This window comes from Notamacropus eugenii, chromosome 7 (assembly GCF_028372415.1).
Source record: "Notamacropus eugenii isolate mMacEug1 chromosome 7, mMacEug1.pri_v2, whole genome shotgun sequence".
NCBI lineage: Eukaryota > Metazoa > Chordata > Mammalia > Diprotodontia > Macropodidae > Notamacropus > Notamacropus eugenii.
In genome coordinates, this window is record NC_092878.1 from 113,663,659 (window position 1) to 113,681,738 (window position 18,080).

An 18,080-nucleotide genomic window follows, 5' to 3' on the forward strand; every position below is an offset into this window, starting at 1 on the left:
CCTCAAATCCATCCTGTGAGGTAGGTGTTTTTATAATACTGGTTTTATGCATGAGGAAGTGGGAACTTAAAGAGGTTAAAGAGGACTCAAGGTCATGAAGCCTGTAGGTGTGTGTGGTGAGATTTGTACTCCAGACTTCCTAACCCCAAGTCCAGCACTCTATCCACTCTCAATGCTACCCAACTTCCTGGATGTATTTTGTCGGGATCTGTTGCTTTTTACTCATCAAAGGCAGCTCAATATTCTTCTATTACTTTTTTTTATCTATTTGGCATATTGGACACACAGTAGCCATTTTATTCTTATCCATTCAAGGCCAAAAATATCAGAAGCAGAAGCAAAATATGTGAGTAACTCTCACTTCTATCCACAGCATTCTATCTGCTCTGAATTTTGAGCATCCTCTTTGTCACTCAATGCGAAAAAGTAATGTTTTGTTACTATTCTCTTTCTCCATCAGCCTCAGCTTACTTTGAGCTTTATCATGCCTGACATTAGTCCTAGAGTGTTTTTGTTGTTCGGTTGTTTCAGTCAATACTGATTCTTCATGACCCCATTAATGTTTTCTTGGCAAAGATACTGGAGTGACTTGTCATTTCTTTCTCCAGCTAATTTTACAGATGAGGAAACTGAGACAAGCAAGTGAGTTGCCCAGGATCACATAGCTAGCAAATGTCTGAGGCCAGATTTAAACTCACAGAGATAAGTCTTCCTGACTCCAGGCCCAGCACTCTATCTATTGTGCCTGCTACCTGTACTAGTCTTACAATACCACGTCCCCATTTTATTTTTCCCCTCAGATATCTGATATTGCTTTTCTCTTCTATAGACTTCTTTAAAGAATGAAAGTACTCTTTTAAAATATATGTGGGAGGGGGAAATGGATAGAGACAGATAGAGAGATGGGTGTGAGAGAGAGAAAAACAGAGAAACAGAGACAGAGATAGATGAATTGAGACAGAGAGAGAGAGAGAGACAGACAGACAGACAGAGACAGAGACAGAGACAGACAGAGAGTGAATAATGTAGATTATATGGCTATATGTACCTAAATATTGCCTATAACAAATTAAAGAAACTTAAGAATCAGGCTAGACAGGAAGAGGGCACCCTTGTGCCTAGGCTTATTTTTGTTCCTAAAAATTTCCCTCATTTTCATTTGCATGGAGGAATATAAGAGACTTGGAGTAGAGAAACTAGGAAAGCCCAAATCTCAAGAGATCTTGGCAATTTGCTAGTAGTAGTAGTAGTAGTAGTAGTAGTAGTAGTAGTAGTAGTAGTAGTAGTAGTAGTAGTAGTAGTAGCAGAAGTAGTAGTGGTGGTGGTGGTGAAGGTAGTCATTTACCTGCCAGTAAATGACTGGAATCATTTGAGTCAATAGAAAATATCATGGCACAACTATACTCAAGAAGGTCCAGTCACTCCTTGCTTCTAGGGAAAAAAATCCGTTTCTCCCTTCAGTAACTGCAGCCTTTCATAGTCAGACTCCAGCTCATATTTCCCAGCTAATTGCATATTGCTCCCCATCCAAACTCCACTCATCCATATTCTTAATTCAATCCAAATAGCCTATTTGATTTTTACCTCATTCAACATTCCATCTCCTTGTCTTTGAGCTTGTCTTTGTGCAGTCTTTCCTTTAGAGAATTTTCTCTTTTCATATTGGACTTTTGTGTCTCCTCTCTCCTTTTAAGTCTCAGCTCAGGTAATAACTTTACATTCTCTTACTGAAGATCCTTTAAGATTCCCCCATTTGTGATTGTCTTCCAACACTCTGAAATTTTTTAAAGGACAATATAAGCTACTTTGGGGAATGAACTGTGCCACTTCTGTATTCATGTCCCTAGTACCTAGCACAATGCATACAACATAGAGCTTAGCAATATTGAACTGTGGTTTCGTTGGTATGGGAGACTCCCAGGTGAAGAAATTGCTCCTAAAGATTATCACCTTCTTTGCTGTGAGGAAGTTATCTAGGACAATGGCTGGTTAAGTAACCAGGGTGCACAGCAAATAGGTGTCAGAGGAAGGCATTAAATCCAGGTTTTCCTAGATTTGAGGTCAGGTCTGTATTCAATACACTATAAAAACTTTCTATGATAGTCACTCAATAAATTCCTGTTGATTGATTGATTGCTAGCAAAATACAATTTTATCCTATCAGAAAAATGTGTTAAATATATGTTTCAGGAAGATGGTTCTGTAATACAGTGCCTTAATTTTTGGCGAATGGTCATTTGCAAAGGGCTTACCTGCAAGCTATCACATGTACCATTGCACTGGATTCCTTTGCATCTGGTCATCTTTAAAGATAACCATGAATCACTGAGATTAAAAAATAATTCGGTTGATTCATCAGTCTTCTAAAATGGCTGTAGACAAGCCTTTGTCTGAGATCAATGCTTTTGAGACACAGAGCAAGAAATCATTCACTGCTCATATTTATTTAATTTATAATAGGAGTAAAAGTTCTCTATAAAATGAATGTCAGGGGAAATAGGGACACTTTATTAGATGCCTGGTGTTGGAGGGATGATCATAATTCACAAATTCAAAGTGCTGGTAGAGAACCCAGGCCTCTGAGGTTAACAACACATTGTCCTGAGCAGGAGTTTGTCTTAAACACTCCAAAGAAATGGCCATTCAACCTTTTCTTGACAAGCTGTTATATATAAATTTGTTATGATTCTAATATAAATATACAAAGGATCAGCTACTTCTTCCCTTGTGGGAAATCACACCACAAGCCTAGAGAAATCCCAGGAAATCCTAGAAGACACCAATATACCTAGAAATTCAAAATTCAGTAAAATTAAGGAAGCATGACTAGACATCCTGAGAGTTAAGGAAGTTGAAAACTGGAACTTCGGAGACCAGAATTGTTGAAGGAAACAATATTTAGGGTGGAGAAGAATATCATGTCCCAGTACTAAACTTTTTTTGGGGAAAGGGGGAAATCAAGGCAATTGAGGTTAAGTGACTTGTTGAAGGTCATACAGATAGTAAGCATCAAGTGTCTGAAGCCGGATTTCAATTCAGGTCCTCCTGACTTCAGTGTCAGTGCTCTATTAATTGCTCCACACTAGTAAACTTTTTGAAGACTGAGAGTGACCTGGAAATCCAAAGATGATGTCAACAATGGAATGAATATGATGGAAAGAACTTTAAAGGAGAAGTGGATGCTGAATGTTTCTAACAGAGGAAGGATCTGAAATTGATGAGAGGAATGGGGCAAGAGGTATGCCATCTTCTTTTACCAGTCTTTGTGGATCTGAAGCTATGAGAGATGAAAAACATGGGGAAGGTACCAAGAGATGCAGTGTGTTTGAGTATAAGGGAGGCATCAGTCAGCACCAAGAACAGAGAAAGAATTCAAGAGGAAGAGAGGGAGACCCAATGGGAAGTGTTTTGTTGTAGTTTTGTGATAGAAAAAAGTTTCAGTTTGCAGAAGGCAAAGGGAACACAGAGAATGATAGAAACTTGGTAAAGTTAGAGCTAAGGGAGTAAAGTGTGGAAGTGGAAGCTGGGGGAAGCAGCCTTGAAGCACAATGACTGAAGCAAGAGGACACCAGCACTACAGTCCAATTGTAGGTACAGTTGTGAAGGTGGAGGGTGTGGACACATGTACTCTTTTCCCTCCATGAATTCACTTGCCAGATACCTTGCTCCCTCAATTTCTCCAAGGCTGAACTTCTGCCATTCAAATTCCCACATGTACAAGGTTCCCATGTCCAGTGAACCAGGACACCAGGAAGGGTTGTTGACAGTCTCCAAATTACAATGGAGACAAAATAATCTCTCTCTCTCTCTCTCTCTCTCTCTCTCTCTCTCTCTCTCTCTCTCTCTCTCTCTCTCTCTCTCTCTCTCTCCTCCCCTCTCTCTCTTTCTCTCTCCATCTGTCTCTCTCTCTCTCTCTGTTTTTTTCTCTCACACACAAACACCCACATGTGCATACACACACACACACACACATACACACACACACATATCACAAAGGAAATAGTACCCACAGCATGTAAGAGAAAGCCCCAGATGATCCAGTCAAGCTACGCTGGAAGTATAGACAGGTTAATTTACTTCCTCCAGGTCATACAGAAAGTAAATGTCCAAACTCCAAGCCCAGTGATACCATTCTATTTCTTTATATGTTTACTAAGTCTATTTTCATAAAACTTTTGAACATAGCACAAAATAGAAAACAGATCTATAAACTGAGAATAAGATGGCACTTCCATCACCAATCAAACCTATTTATGCAAATAAACTTAACTAAGCTGAACATTGTCAGGGACAAGAAATCAACTTAAATGTGGAGTCTGAAGGGTTAATGTAAATGTGGGAGCCCTCCATAGTATTGGCATTGCCTTGATTAATATGATTGGTGGGAGAAGAAACTGACTGAGTATATAATATGAGCTTCATCTTAATCATGGGATGGCAAAGCCAACTCATTGGTCCTTCCTCTCCTTCCTATCGACTTTCACAGTTTGGTCACATCATTGGTGGGGTGAAGGTGGGGTGGATTGTGGAAGTATTTGCCCTAACTCTTCAAGTCAATTCAGCAAATGCCTATTAGGCACCAACTATGGGCATCACACTAGTCTAGGTGCTAGTGGTTGAAAGACAAAATTGGAAAAAACAAAACAAAGCAAAACTAATCTCTGTCCCTGTCATTCCAGAGCCTACTTTCTAATTACAGGGATTTTGAGTTTATAATAGCTGCAAGAAGCAGAGATTTGTGGCAAGTTGGGGACTAAAGCCTATTTGTATTTTAATAGAAACATGTAAGAGAAAAGAGTAATAGATTTGGAGTCAGAATCCTGAATTAGAATCTTAGAACTGTTACTCTTTGTCTGTGTGACCTTGAGCAAGTCACTTATCTTCCCTTGGTCCCAGTGTTCTTATCTGCAGGGGGAAAAGTTTGAGTTAAATGATCTTAGATTCCCTTTCAGTTGGAAATCTATGATTCTGTGACCTATCTGAGGTTTTAATCGCCTATATATAAAATGAGAGAATTAGATAAGCAGACACTTTAAGTCCTAAAATGTTTTTATTAGGATGGCTTATTGATAAATGTCATGTTACCATAAAATGAATGACATCACATGGTAATTGTTAGTATATGACTATGTATATAACAAATATGTTTTTTAATATGTGACATTTTCATTATACTTATATTGAGGCAGTGAAAACAAATATGGGGCCAGGAATCAGATGGTCTGGATTCAAATCCTACATCTCTGCTGCTTAAAATCAGCATGATCAGGTCACTCCATCTTATCTATAAACTGAGGTTGGGCTAGTTGATCTTGAAGATTGTTTCCAGGTCTAAATCTGTGATCCTACATCTTCTCAATGGAGCATAAAAACAAAATTAAATTTTGTTAAATTAATATTAAGGCCTAAGCAAAAGCTTCCTCATATACATATATATACGTATATGCATATGTATAAAAGGTAATGTCTTTTTTTTCCTAAAAAGTTCAGCTACCAGGATATTCCTGTCACTGTTCTATTTGTATGTTAATGGATTTTGGTCTGGGAAAGGATGTTGCTTTCTTAACAGAGAGAATTTACATAGTGATGAATCCTCAGTGTAGGAAAAAGACAAGGCCTAGGTGAAGAAGACAGCTAATATTCTGTTTATCCTAACCGTATACTGGTCAGACATTTTAAATTACAGCAGGAAATTACTCAGATGAAAATGAGTTTTAATGACAAACTGTGGATAGACTTAAAAGTGATGATATAAGAATGGCTATTAATCACCTCATGTCCAAAGAGGACTTTCCCATAAATATTTCTGAAGAAGTAAGACTATCAAATGATCTGTGAGCCCCAAACAGTAAATTCATTCAGCATGAAATGTGAGATGATATTATGGCTACGGGAAAATAACCTCTGGAAGATGGGACTTGAGCTGTCCACAAGGCTTATTCTTCCATTTATCTCCTGTGATTTCAGTTTATGCTACTTTAGCCTTTGAAGTTATATAGTAATAGCTTTTGTGGGAAAATAGATATAGTCCCTGATTTTGTCTTGTTTTTTTTCACAGTTGACTCAGTATTTTCACCTTGCATTTTGCTAAAAAAAAAAAAAACAAAAACAACTTTTTTTCTTAAGAAAGCTTAAAAATTTCATTAAACCCTAAAATTATAATGAATCCAATTTTTTTCTTGGAGGTTTTCAAGAAGAATTCATATTAAATTGTTGGTTACACAGGGAAGATAATGTTTTTTGTTTTATTTTTTGCTTGTGTTTGGCAGTATGATCAGTGCCCACCTCATGACTAGAGAAAGTAAACAACTTGCCCAAGGTGATGTAGCTAACAAATAACTGAGCTAGGATTAGAACCCGGGTCTCTGACTTCAAAATCAAATTCTTTGTCCTGAATATTTCTATAAAAATGCAAATGGATGTGTGGAAATATTGATCAATCAATCAACACATGTTTGTTAAATTTCTACCATGTGCCAGAGGAGACTGCAGATATATGTGTGTGTATGTGTATATACAGACAAACATAATAATAATACATGGAGTATATATACATATGAAGATGGATATACATATGCATACACATATACATATATACATGTGTATATACCCATAAACATATACATATATATGCACACATAGACATAGATACATACATGCACATTTATATATACACACATACACATGCATATGCATGTTCATAGACATATGTATAGGCATATGCAGATGCATGTGCCTATACACATATACACAAATATATATACGTATGCACATATATATGCACGTACATATATGCACATGCATGTGTATACACATACATATTCACACATATACACATGCACTTACATGTGCATGTGCATGCACATACACATATGTATACACATACCCATACATATACATGGAATTCCTAGTCACACTTTAGAAACCCGGAGGCAAATGTGAAGAGGTTTAGGTAGATGACTAGAGTCAGAGGTCTCTTTGTTGGAGCACTTCAATGCTTTCTTTCAAATTTTGCTCCTCAATACATTTGTGGTCAAATTCTGCTGTGAATCAATGTCCTATGAATGTGAGTGGTCATAGCCAGAAGATGAAAAGAAAAGATATGGGATGCGGGACTCTAGAAATACATAATTTTCATCATAGTATTATTTGATGATTATGAATAAATTGATATATTATTTTTATATTAAAATAAAAGAAAATTATATTTCAGTTTATAACCTCAATAATTCTGAACCTAGCCACTATGAGTTTGACCTGCTCAACAATAAGAATTCACTTATGTGCTTGAAAACCTCTAGTTTCTAGTGGGCATACTGAAGCTTTCTCAAAGATTTTTTAATGCATACATCTGGGAAGATCAAACGTTACTATTGGGATGGAAGTTCAAGGAAAATCATGACAAATGGGTAATTCAGAAATTCCATTTCTGTTTTGGATAATTAATATAGTGACATATTACACCTTTAGGGGATTAAGAAAGGAAACGCAAAAGCTGATTTGAACTTCTGTAGTGGTCCTAGATCAGTGCCCCAAGTGGTGGTGCACTGACAGATGTTTAACAATCAGCTCAAACCACCACCACCACCACCACCCTTGGGGGAGGGGAATGTACTTACAACATACTTTTAAATGTAATCTTAATTATTAACATTTTCTCCATCACTTTCTTAAGACTACACAATAAAAAATCAATAAATCAGACCATAATTTATACTATTTCCCAATTTCTCCATTTTACATGCTCATTGAAGGTTTAACAATCAGCTTCCACAAGCCAGTATGAACTGGCTCCCTCCTGGCACCAAGAATCAGTTGTGGAACACAATGCATCCCATGTACTGAAAAAAACTATCATAAAAGATTTTAATATAAGTAAATTTAATGCCAATCAATATATCCTACATATGTATAGAAAAACAGTCTTTTACTTGAAATGGTTTTGTATAAACAGAATATATAACCAACTAATTGAATAAGCAGAAGGAAAAGATTACATAACAATGACTTTTTGCCCCATATTCATCAATTTGTTTCCATCAAACAAATAAACGAGTTTTTGCCCAAACTCTATAAATTTGTTCTCATGAAACAAATCAATGTCCTGAAATGTACAACTGAAGCCTAGAATGCTCACTATCTGAGATATTAAATGATTCTCTTTGGATTATTCCTGATCTGCCAATCCCTCCCACCTTCCTCTAACAGGAGTAGGATTAAGTCAATTGAAAAGGTCATAGCCTCCCACCTCACTGAAGGTCTTTCAGCAAAGACTGGATAGGGAAAGTTAGAGTGGGTGTTTTTCATTGGACTTCATAAGTTCTGCGTTCTCTTCCAAGACTAATTATATGATTCTTCTTCAACTGGATGTCGCAGGGACCAGCTTATTTGCTAATGGGAGTCACTTTCTGTGAGATAAAGAGAAGGTCCTTCCCACCAACAGCATAATGTCCAACTCTACCCATCCAATTCCACAGTCCAGACACAATTATTTCTGTCTTCTACCTCCCTCCTTTTGCTGGCTTTCAGCTTCAAAAACAGTATGTGCCTAATTCTATCTGAGAACCACTCAGCCAAAGTCAACTGTCAATCCAGCACAGCAAGATTTAATGTCTTGTACATTTGTTGGAGGGAGAATAAAATGCTAAGATTAGACCACCATTGAATTTGACCACCATTGAATTCAATGAAGCAGGCATGCAAAGAACCATTTGCCTGTAAAGCTAGGGTTCACTCATCTTCTCCTCTTCTCTAGCTTGAGGAGGAAGGTGCAGAGGTGATCGTTCCTCAGTGAATTCAAACATTCTAGTTTCTAAGGCACAGATATTGCACTGTGTATATTTTAAATGTAGTTTTTTTTTTCAAGTAGGGAAGTAATACTACAGAGATTCTTGACAGTGAGAGATACTATAAATTCCCTAATAGTACTTTTGAATAAAAATTCCATAAATGTTGTATTTCATCTTTATACATATATTCAAAAGGGTTTGCATGAGTCAGAATTAACATTAGCCTTCCCACAGTGCCCAACATTATTAATGAAACATCTAATAAAAGTAACCATAAGCAATATGAAGTAACCCAGCAGAAGAGGGCTGCATTTTCAATTTTCTGTAAAATCCTTAGTTACCCACAAATGATTTCATTTAGACCCAACCTAATTTCTTCCCGGCACTGTGCCGGTGGGTCTGTACTCATTTAGATGACTACACTATTGGGTCTGTTAGAATAAAATTCTTTTTCAATTTCATACCTTTCAAAGCAATGAAGCATGAGAAAATGCCCATACCTTGAAAATATAAAGTACTTACAAAAAGGAAATAGAAAGGTTTCACATAGGAACACTGAGATAATATTTTACTTATTTTTCTACTATAGATTAGGGTTTTAATTTTTAAAATCTCTGCATGCACATCTATCTCATAACTTCTGTTTCCATGATATATTTTAGTTGTAGAAAACAACCCATTAAAATGTACATACATATATATTTAGATAATAAATATTTAAATTATATATATATGTACATATATGGTTCAAATATAAAGCAACATAAAGGAATTTAAGTCATGCCAAACTAAAAGAGTCTTAGAATTATCTTATTAATTTAAAAAAGAAATGAAAGATTCAGTTTTAAAAAATAATTTTAATTAACTTATTTGCTTTGAAACTCACTTTAAAAATCAATCAGGTGGTAGAATTCTTAATCCTTTCCCTCCCCAGACTTTCTACATGGTCTTCATTAAATTTCTCTTTGCCTTTGGGCAGGTCCCACTTTCTAGTTTGCAGAAACATTGACCCATTTGGAAACTAATGTATTATAACTAATGGACCTTGACATATTATTGAACAAGTTAGAAATGAACCATAAATGCTCAAAAGATTCCTTTTGTTTTTTAGTGATTGCATTTGGTTCAATTGCACTGGGGGGGAACACAAAGGGAATCACTGTCCTAATTTATAAATATGGTTGCCACTGTTACTACTATCATTATTATTGTCACTCACCATTATTATAGGATCTCAAAACTGCAAGGAACACAGACACTTTCTGGTCTGTTCCATAGCATACTGGTAATTCTTTAGTTCTCACAACTTTTGAGAATGCTCTAACGATTATACAAACAAAGCTTGAAGACAATGAAGAAACACTACAGGATTAACGGACTATCCTTCTGAGGTACTGACTGTTCATGTGGAGCGATTTAGTACTGAAATAGACAGAACACTAATCCATGCTTTTGTGTAAAGAAAATGAGTTATATCAACTGTTAAAACATTTTGGTGCCTGAAGAGTTTAGGAAAAGAACTTTCATTCAATAACAATTGCTAAAATGGGCATGTGAAGGAACCTAATCTTCTGATTGTTGTCTGCCGTTTGGTACAGAAAAGTAAACTATGAAGCAAATAAATGGATAGATCACATTGTGAAAGATGTTGAAGGATGCCTCAATTGTGTCTAAATAGTTTGATATCTTAAAAGGGTAAAGAACTTGTATTTATTAAATATTGGGGAAAAAAACATGATTTCAATAAGGTGGTGGAATTCTTAATCTTCCCATCTCCAGCCTTTCTTTAAGTTCTTCATTAAATTTCTCTTCATCCTTGGGCATGTCCCACTTTCTGGAAATATTGACTCATTTGGAAACTAATGCATTTTCAAGAAAATAAGTAACACAGAGGATCTTGTTGAAAACTTAAAAGTATAGAGCATTATGAGTTCTTAGCTCAACTGGATATAGTTGTTATTAAGTCTTTTGAGGGTAAAACTTTTTTTAATAAATAAAAATCATATTACTATTAGAGCCATAGGTATGATTTCAAAATGAATGTTGATTTCATAGGAGAAATTCAATGAGTTTTTTTTTTCAGTGAAAATTAAGTCACTCAATAATAGGAGACTGATTTAAGCCATTAAAAGAAGGAGAGGAGAGTCTATGTGCTTGCTTGTCCAACTTAGTTGCTGCTACAGCTAAACCCCTGACCCACTTGTTTCTCTCTTTGCTCTCCTTAGTCCAGTCCTGCTTGATCCCCAAGAATATGAAGTATATTTACAAGAAGGAAAACACGTTCAAGAATTACTCTTTTGAGAGCAAGTAGAGACACAAGAAATTTTTGAAGCAGGTTCTGGTGACTGTGGAGAAGTCTTCTAAGACCTGGAAAATTGATGTAAACAGTAACAAAATAAAGGACCTCATTCCTTTAAATATTACAGGAATATCATGAAGACCTCCTTTTCTATATTGCCTACCCAACACTGTCAATGTTCTATGAAACATCATGCCATTCTTTTGGTGATAAGAATTTTGTCTAACCAGCATGAGTATTCTGCTCTCTGTCCACCACCTCATCATCCCTCAGGGTGATTTATCATCTCCTCATCTCTTCTAGAAGATAAGTGCCATCACCCCCTTGCTAGCTCCTGCAGTTTACAATATTTAAGTCCATCACTCCTTCAGCCCACACTGGAAGTGGTTAAGTTGAGGAGGGCACTGGTAGCTTCAATTTTCTTTTTCTCCTCTGAATATGGATTTTTTTCTGTTCCTTTCCCCACTTTGACTTGTACCACTTATTGGTTGTCAGTTTCCCTCCTTTTCTCCCCCACCCCAATGCCTCTATTTTCCTCCATTTGCTTCACCAGTCAATTATTGTTTTGGTTTCCTTTCCTTCCCAGATATCCCAAAGTATGTGAATTCATACAACACCTCCTCTCTCTTCCAACTCTTTCTTCTTCTCTTGCTAGTGTAGCAGGAGAAAGATGGGAGTAGCTTGTTGGGAGGAAAGATGAAAAAACTACCAACTTTAAAAGAAAGGAACAAAGGAAAAGGATGAGACAGAAGAAAAGAGGGTAAGGATGAAGTGAATGAAATATTGGCGAGAAGATTCAGCAGACAGTGACCAGCAGCTTTGTTTGAAAGACCCACAACAGCAGGCAGGGGACAGAAGATTTCCTCTATGTGATTCATGTTTTGTTGGAGAGAGGAACAACATTATTGCATTACAGATTCCATTCTAGATATCACTCTTCTGCATCTCATAGAGCTTTAAAGTGATGAATTCAATTAGAAGTTTTTGTTTCTCTTTGCTCCTCCCTCCTGTTCTAAGAAGAAAAGCAGAAAAACAATAGACAAATTTTATAGCAGTTTTGATGATGCTGAAATTTAATGAGATCTTATGAAATTATGGTAAGTGAAAAGCTGGCCAGATTGGTTTAAATTCTTCAGAGTCATGAAGAGTCATCCCCTGCCCTCCAGCTTTCTTTGTTACAATTTGATAAGGCACTATAGCATCCTGGTACATGAAGAGCTAGGTAATGTGGTTTTAAGTGACCAAAAATAACCAGACAAATGGGCTTTGCTGTTCTCTGTGTTACAGGGAACTACTTTTCAAATTAATAGTGTAATATATTGCCATTGCCCTTGTGAATGTGACTGTTAGCCAAAAGAACTTGTAAAGACAACATTGATTCAAGTGTAGAGGATTTGCACAGCCAGAGTGTTGAGGACCATCAGAAAAGCAGATCTGTGTAGTGCAGATGTTTCTGAATGGACCAATGACACTTAAAGCTGCAGACCAGAGTTCTGTCTCAGCCTAAGGGCAGAGGTTTTCCTTCCTCCCATACTTCCCTCCCAAGTAGCTGTAAATCTATATGAGCTCTTCCCCTGGAATTACTGAATGCATAGTAGAGAAACTGATGTGTTGATTGTGATGTGTTAATTATTGCTGCACTTTTTGAATATTTGAGTCCCTGGGATTGTATTTTCATTATTTCTTTTGCCTTATTGCTAACTAAACGTTTCTTTAAAATCTAAATAGCATTATTGGGAATGAATGGTTTATATGTAGAAGGGAACTCAAGAGTTATAGCAACGAGTAACTGGTAGAGTGTATGTCCTCCCCCAAACAGGATGAATCCTAGGACCCAGAAAGAATTTGAATACAAATACAACCTGGTAGTCCATCTCAGAGAACCTGGACCTGCCAATACAAGAGCATTTTAAATTGAATCAGCATGCCCAGAGAGCAAGGGTGAAAGGTATGAGATATGAGAGTATTACTATTAATTTCATCTAAATGACTGTTAGATGGAAATTATATATATATATATATATATATATATATATATACATATATATATATATACACATATATCTTGCTGTAAATCCTGCACATCACCAATGTATTAACAAACAAAAAAAGGAAAAATGAAAAAGGAACTCTGAACTTTTCAATAAGAGCACCTACATTCAAAACCCAGCTCTGCCTCACTGGTGTGAAGTAGGAAAATCAAAATTTTTCTGAACTTCAGTTATTTCGTGCATAAAATGAGTGGATTGGCCTAGGTGGCTTCCAAGCTCCCTTTCTGTTCTAAATCTATGATCCTTTGTCCAACTTGCTATTCCATTTCATTGGTTCAAGTTTTCCTAGTGTGCCATGGTTATTTGTGAGCTATATGAGTAAGGATGCATACAATGAAAATAGCTAGGATTTACATAGATTTGAAATTTTGTAATTCACTTTACAGTAGCAGTTCTCAAAATTTTTGGTCTCAGGACCCTTTTATGCTCTCACAAGTCATAAAGAACCCTTCAGAACTTTTGCTTGGGGGCTTATAACTATCAATACTTATTATATCAGAAAATAAATCAGAGTTACTAAGTAAATAGTTTTAATATTATGGACTCCCTAAAAAGATTTTGGAACCTTTCCGGGGTCCCTGGACCTCAGTTGGAAAACTGCTCACAAATAGTGTCTCATTTGATCATCACAGAAATTCTGTGACATAGGTGCTATGATTATTCCCATTCTGTAGATGAGAAAAGTTAATACTCAAAGAGATTATCACTCATCTTCCCTTTCCAATTCCAGCTGTTGGTGTGTAATATTGGAAAGAGAGGCAACTGACAAAGCAAAAAGAGGGAAATGAGGGAGAAGCTACCATTTCTGATTTCATGTAACTTGAGGTGTTTGATTAATGATTTTTCTGGTACTTGGCCAGAATACTGCAAAGTCAGTGTTTCTCTAATTGGAAAATTTATGTGCATAATGATGAACACTGATGGGTACTTGGTCCCTATTATTAGTAAACTGGCATATGAAAGATAAGGCTTTAACACCAAGAAAAAATGTACTGAAAACTCAATGGTCGATGAAAATACAGGGACCAAATTTTCCTGTAAGCAATCACATTTGGTCTGAAATGCATTTATATAAATTTTAACCATTTTGTTACATTTAGTTTCATTGCTTCATTGTCCTTGGCATCAAATGCTCAAATTCTGAGTATGCTTATGCCTTTTTTAACTCACTTTTCTTCCTTTATTTTTTAAACAAGGAAACATATATGACATCTGGTATTTGGAAACCTAAATATGAGATAACAGATTGTGGGTGACCTGTGACTATTTTAGCACCAAAGAAGGTTTATGACCAGGATCTATCCTCTGATATAAAGGAAAATGCTATTAATTGCTCCTGTGTGTAGAGACAGCTTTAGAGTATTTGTTCTTCTTTATCGCTTTACAGAAACGATTTTTTCCAAAGGTCACCAATGACCTCTGAAATGCTAAATCCAGTGGCCTTTGCTTAGTTGGATTCTCCCTAATCTTTCTGCAGCATTCAGTACTGTTGTCCAACCTGCAGCTCCACCCATATTCCTTTCTGCTTTGACTTCCAAGATGTTGAAGTCCCTTAGGATTTTATCTCACTTGTCTTATTACTCCTTTTCATCTTTTAGGCTGTCTAATTATATGCCTTGTCATCTCTAGATGCCTTTATGCCTTTTTCAAATAATGTTTTCAAATACATAAAATAAAATACATAGTATTAAAAGAAATTAATGATATTAAGATAATTATCAAAATGTGTTCACATAAAAATAAAGTTCATGTACCCCAACCTAAGAACTTCTACTCAAATCTGCACATTGCAAAGCTGGATCCCACCTGAACTGGTTTTGGGTTCTGTCACTATTCCAATTGAATCACAAATACAGTCTTCATTCTACATATGGAGACAGGAAATGTTGTTCATGTTTGTCTTTGAGTCCTTAGTATTTTGCATAGTGCATTACACCAAATGATGTTTAACAAGTAAGTGTTTATGGAACTGACTTAATTATAATTGAATTGGGCCATCAAACCAAAGACCAAAGTTATCTAAATTCTGCTACTTTTCATCAACTCAAAACAAAAGGGAATATGACAAATAAAGTGACAGAAAAAACAGAGAGAAGGTAAGAAATAGATCCTCATAGAGAAATTTCTGCAGAAAAACAAGCAGAAAGCTTTTGAAGAAATTAAGAAACAGAAAAGCCCTAAGACAATCAATAAGTCTTATGGAGTAAAGGAAAGTGAGGGAAAATCTTTAGAATAAATTTTGGATTAAGTATAACTAGACACCTGGAAAACTGGAATGGAAGAACTTCAGAAACTTCTAGAGTGACTTAGAAGCTTACAGAAAGAACTGAAGTAAAATATAAAGAGGAAAATAGAGATGTGAAAGAAAAATTTGAAACTAGCAATCAAAGCCATAGAATCAAAAATAGAAGAGGAGAATTGTAATAAAGTTTTTGAACTCTAAAAAAAGAGAATGGCAGAAAAAGAACAGGGAAATAGAGAAATTACTAGAAATTAAACTGTAAATAGGGATTGGTATGGGGATTCTTTTCTCTCCTCTCCTCTCCTTTCCTCTCCTCTCCTCTCCTCTCCTCTCCTCTCCTCTCCTCTCTACTCCTCTCCTTCTCTTCTTTCCTACCCTCTCTTCTCCTCTCCTCCCCTCCCTTCTTCTCTCCTTTTAGGACATCCCTTGACTCACTTTGTAATCATCTCTAATCACTGAATAGGCTTTACCTCACTCAAAGTGAAAACCTGAAAATACCTTAGCTTAAAAGGGTCAAGGTCTCCCACTTCATCCTAGGCCATTACCAGTCACTATGATCGACATCTGGCCACTAGATCCAGATGGCTCTGGAGGAGAAAGTAAGGCTGGTGACTTTGCACAGTCCTCCCTCACTCAAATCAATGTCAACTGCAAGTTATATCATCATATCCTTGATGTCATGGCCCTCTTGCAGAATGGAGGACAAACCACAAACTTATACCTTAGAGAAATGCTTGTGAAACTCAGAGGTTGAGTGACTTGTGCAGGTTTACGTAGCCAGTATGTGTCAAAGGAGAAACTTGAAACCAGTTCTCCTCAGCTCTGAGTTATAACTCTCTTTGTATGGGGTCATTCTGTCTCTCACTAACAGCCTATTCTACAGCAAAATTTAAAAGCAGAAAAATTGGAAGAATTAAGGTCCCAACCAATCAGAGCAATGATCTCTGAAGATAGAACTCAGTACTACAATTTAAGCATTGATGGTCTATCAAATGATAACAAGTGGAAATAAGGAATGAAGAAAGCAAAATTGCCTAGAATACTACAAAATCGATGATGACAACAAAAGAAAGGGACAGTAAAAATCCAAAGAATCAACAAGGTATTAAGAACATAGACCCAAATTTGATTCACCCAGAATTGTAGTCATAAGATTGTCAGAAACTCAGCATCGATAAGTGTTTTCAAACAGTGAAGAAGATTCCATTTATTTCGTTTGCATATTAACGAACATCTGTTTTAATCATCAGCGATGGCATATGAATGGTGACAAATGAAAGAAAATGCTGGAATGTAATATAGCAAAAAGAAAAGAAAATTGCCTTACCCATCAAAGCAACATACGCTACGAAAATGAGCATGATTTTTCTGGGGAAAAGATTGTTTTTTAATGAGATAATGGATTTTTAGTTAATTTGTCAAAGAAAACCATAGATAAGAAGAACCTTTGAAATGAAAATTCAGATACCCCCCCCAAATAAAGCTCAACAAATTCATGTTAGATGAAGTCAAAAAGTATTTGTTAAATGCTTACTATTTGTCATTTACTGTGACAAAATAAATGATTAGGAGGATAAGTCTTGTAAAAATGAGAAACATATATTGTACTTCATAGACTGCAGTTTTCCCTAACATTGTTAAGAGAAAAAAGTACAAAGAGCTTTGAATTAATCCATGAACAATTATTAAAAATAAATATTTATTATTATATGTAAGTTGTACATAATAGATTTGCAATTTCATGTACAATCATATATTTTATTGTTCTATGGAAATGGTTGCTTTATTCCATAAGTTAAACATAAAGAAAAAAATTAAAACTAAAAAAGATATTTTGACTAAATGATGAGAAGAAAGTAAAATAAGTCAATTAATACTTTTTAAAATTGAAAAACCACATATTAATGACATTTATGCAAATAAAGGCATACGGAAGGAGATGGCACAACATGAAGCATGTACTTATTCTTCCTGGTCAAGAAAAGAAAAAAAAAGATTACATTAGATAAAGTAGAATCAAGGTATATGGATATTGGTTGGGTCTAAGAGGTGTATGCATCTTTGTGAAAAAGTAGAAGATGAGATGTTAATTCCAAGCAAAACAAGATTTCGGAGCCTAGTACTGAATTTTAAGTGATTTTAGATAGAATGAAAAAAACAAAAAGACATCATTGCCTCAAGTGTTAATAATCGAAACAGAAACCAATGTTTTGCTGCAGAAAAGAAACATAAATGGTGCCAAAGTTTACAAATTTTATGACACATTGACTTTCTGTTCTGAGAATTTCCTGAACAACATACGGTAATTTGATTTTTGAGTCTATATTTCCAGATGTTCTATATGGTTTGCATTTTCATTTTCTTCTTATTTAGTATGCTATTTGGTAATTCCTATTATATGTTTAGGGAAGCTATGTGATATAGTGATAGAGTGTCAGGCCTGGAGTCAGGAAGCCTTGTGTTCAAATTTGTCCTCAAATATTTACAAGCTTTGGGACCCTAGGCAAGTCAGTTACCCCTCTTCGTCTCAGTTTACTCATCTGTAAAATGAGCTGAAGAAGGAAGTGGCAAACCATTCCAGTATCTTTGCCAAGGAAACCCCAAATAGAGCCACAAAAAAAACTTCAGACACAATTGAAAAGACTAATTAGCAATTTAATCTTCATATTGTTAATTTTGCTATTATTTCCTCCAATACA

General features: G+C 35.8%; 1 long non-coding RNA gene across 1 annotated transcript; it reads left to right on the forward strand.

Moving 5' to 3' along the window:
• Positions 1 to 3,149: 3,149 nt before the first annotated feature.
• LOC140513195 (uncharacterized) lies at positions 3,150 to 13,030 on the forward strand. Its single transcript, XR_011970111.1, has 3 exons — positions 3,150 to 3,238; positions 11,015 to 12,185; positions 12,908 to 13,030. It is a non-coding gene; the product is annotated as an uncharacterized lncRNA (long non-coding RNA).
• The last annotated feature ends 5,050 nt before the right edge of the window (positions 13,031 to 18,080 follow it).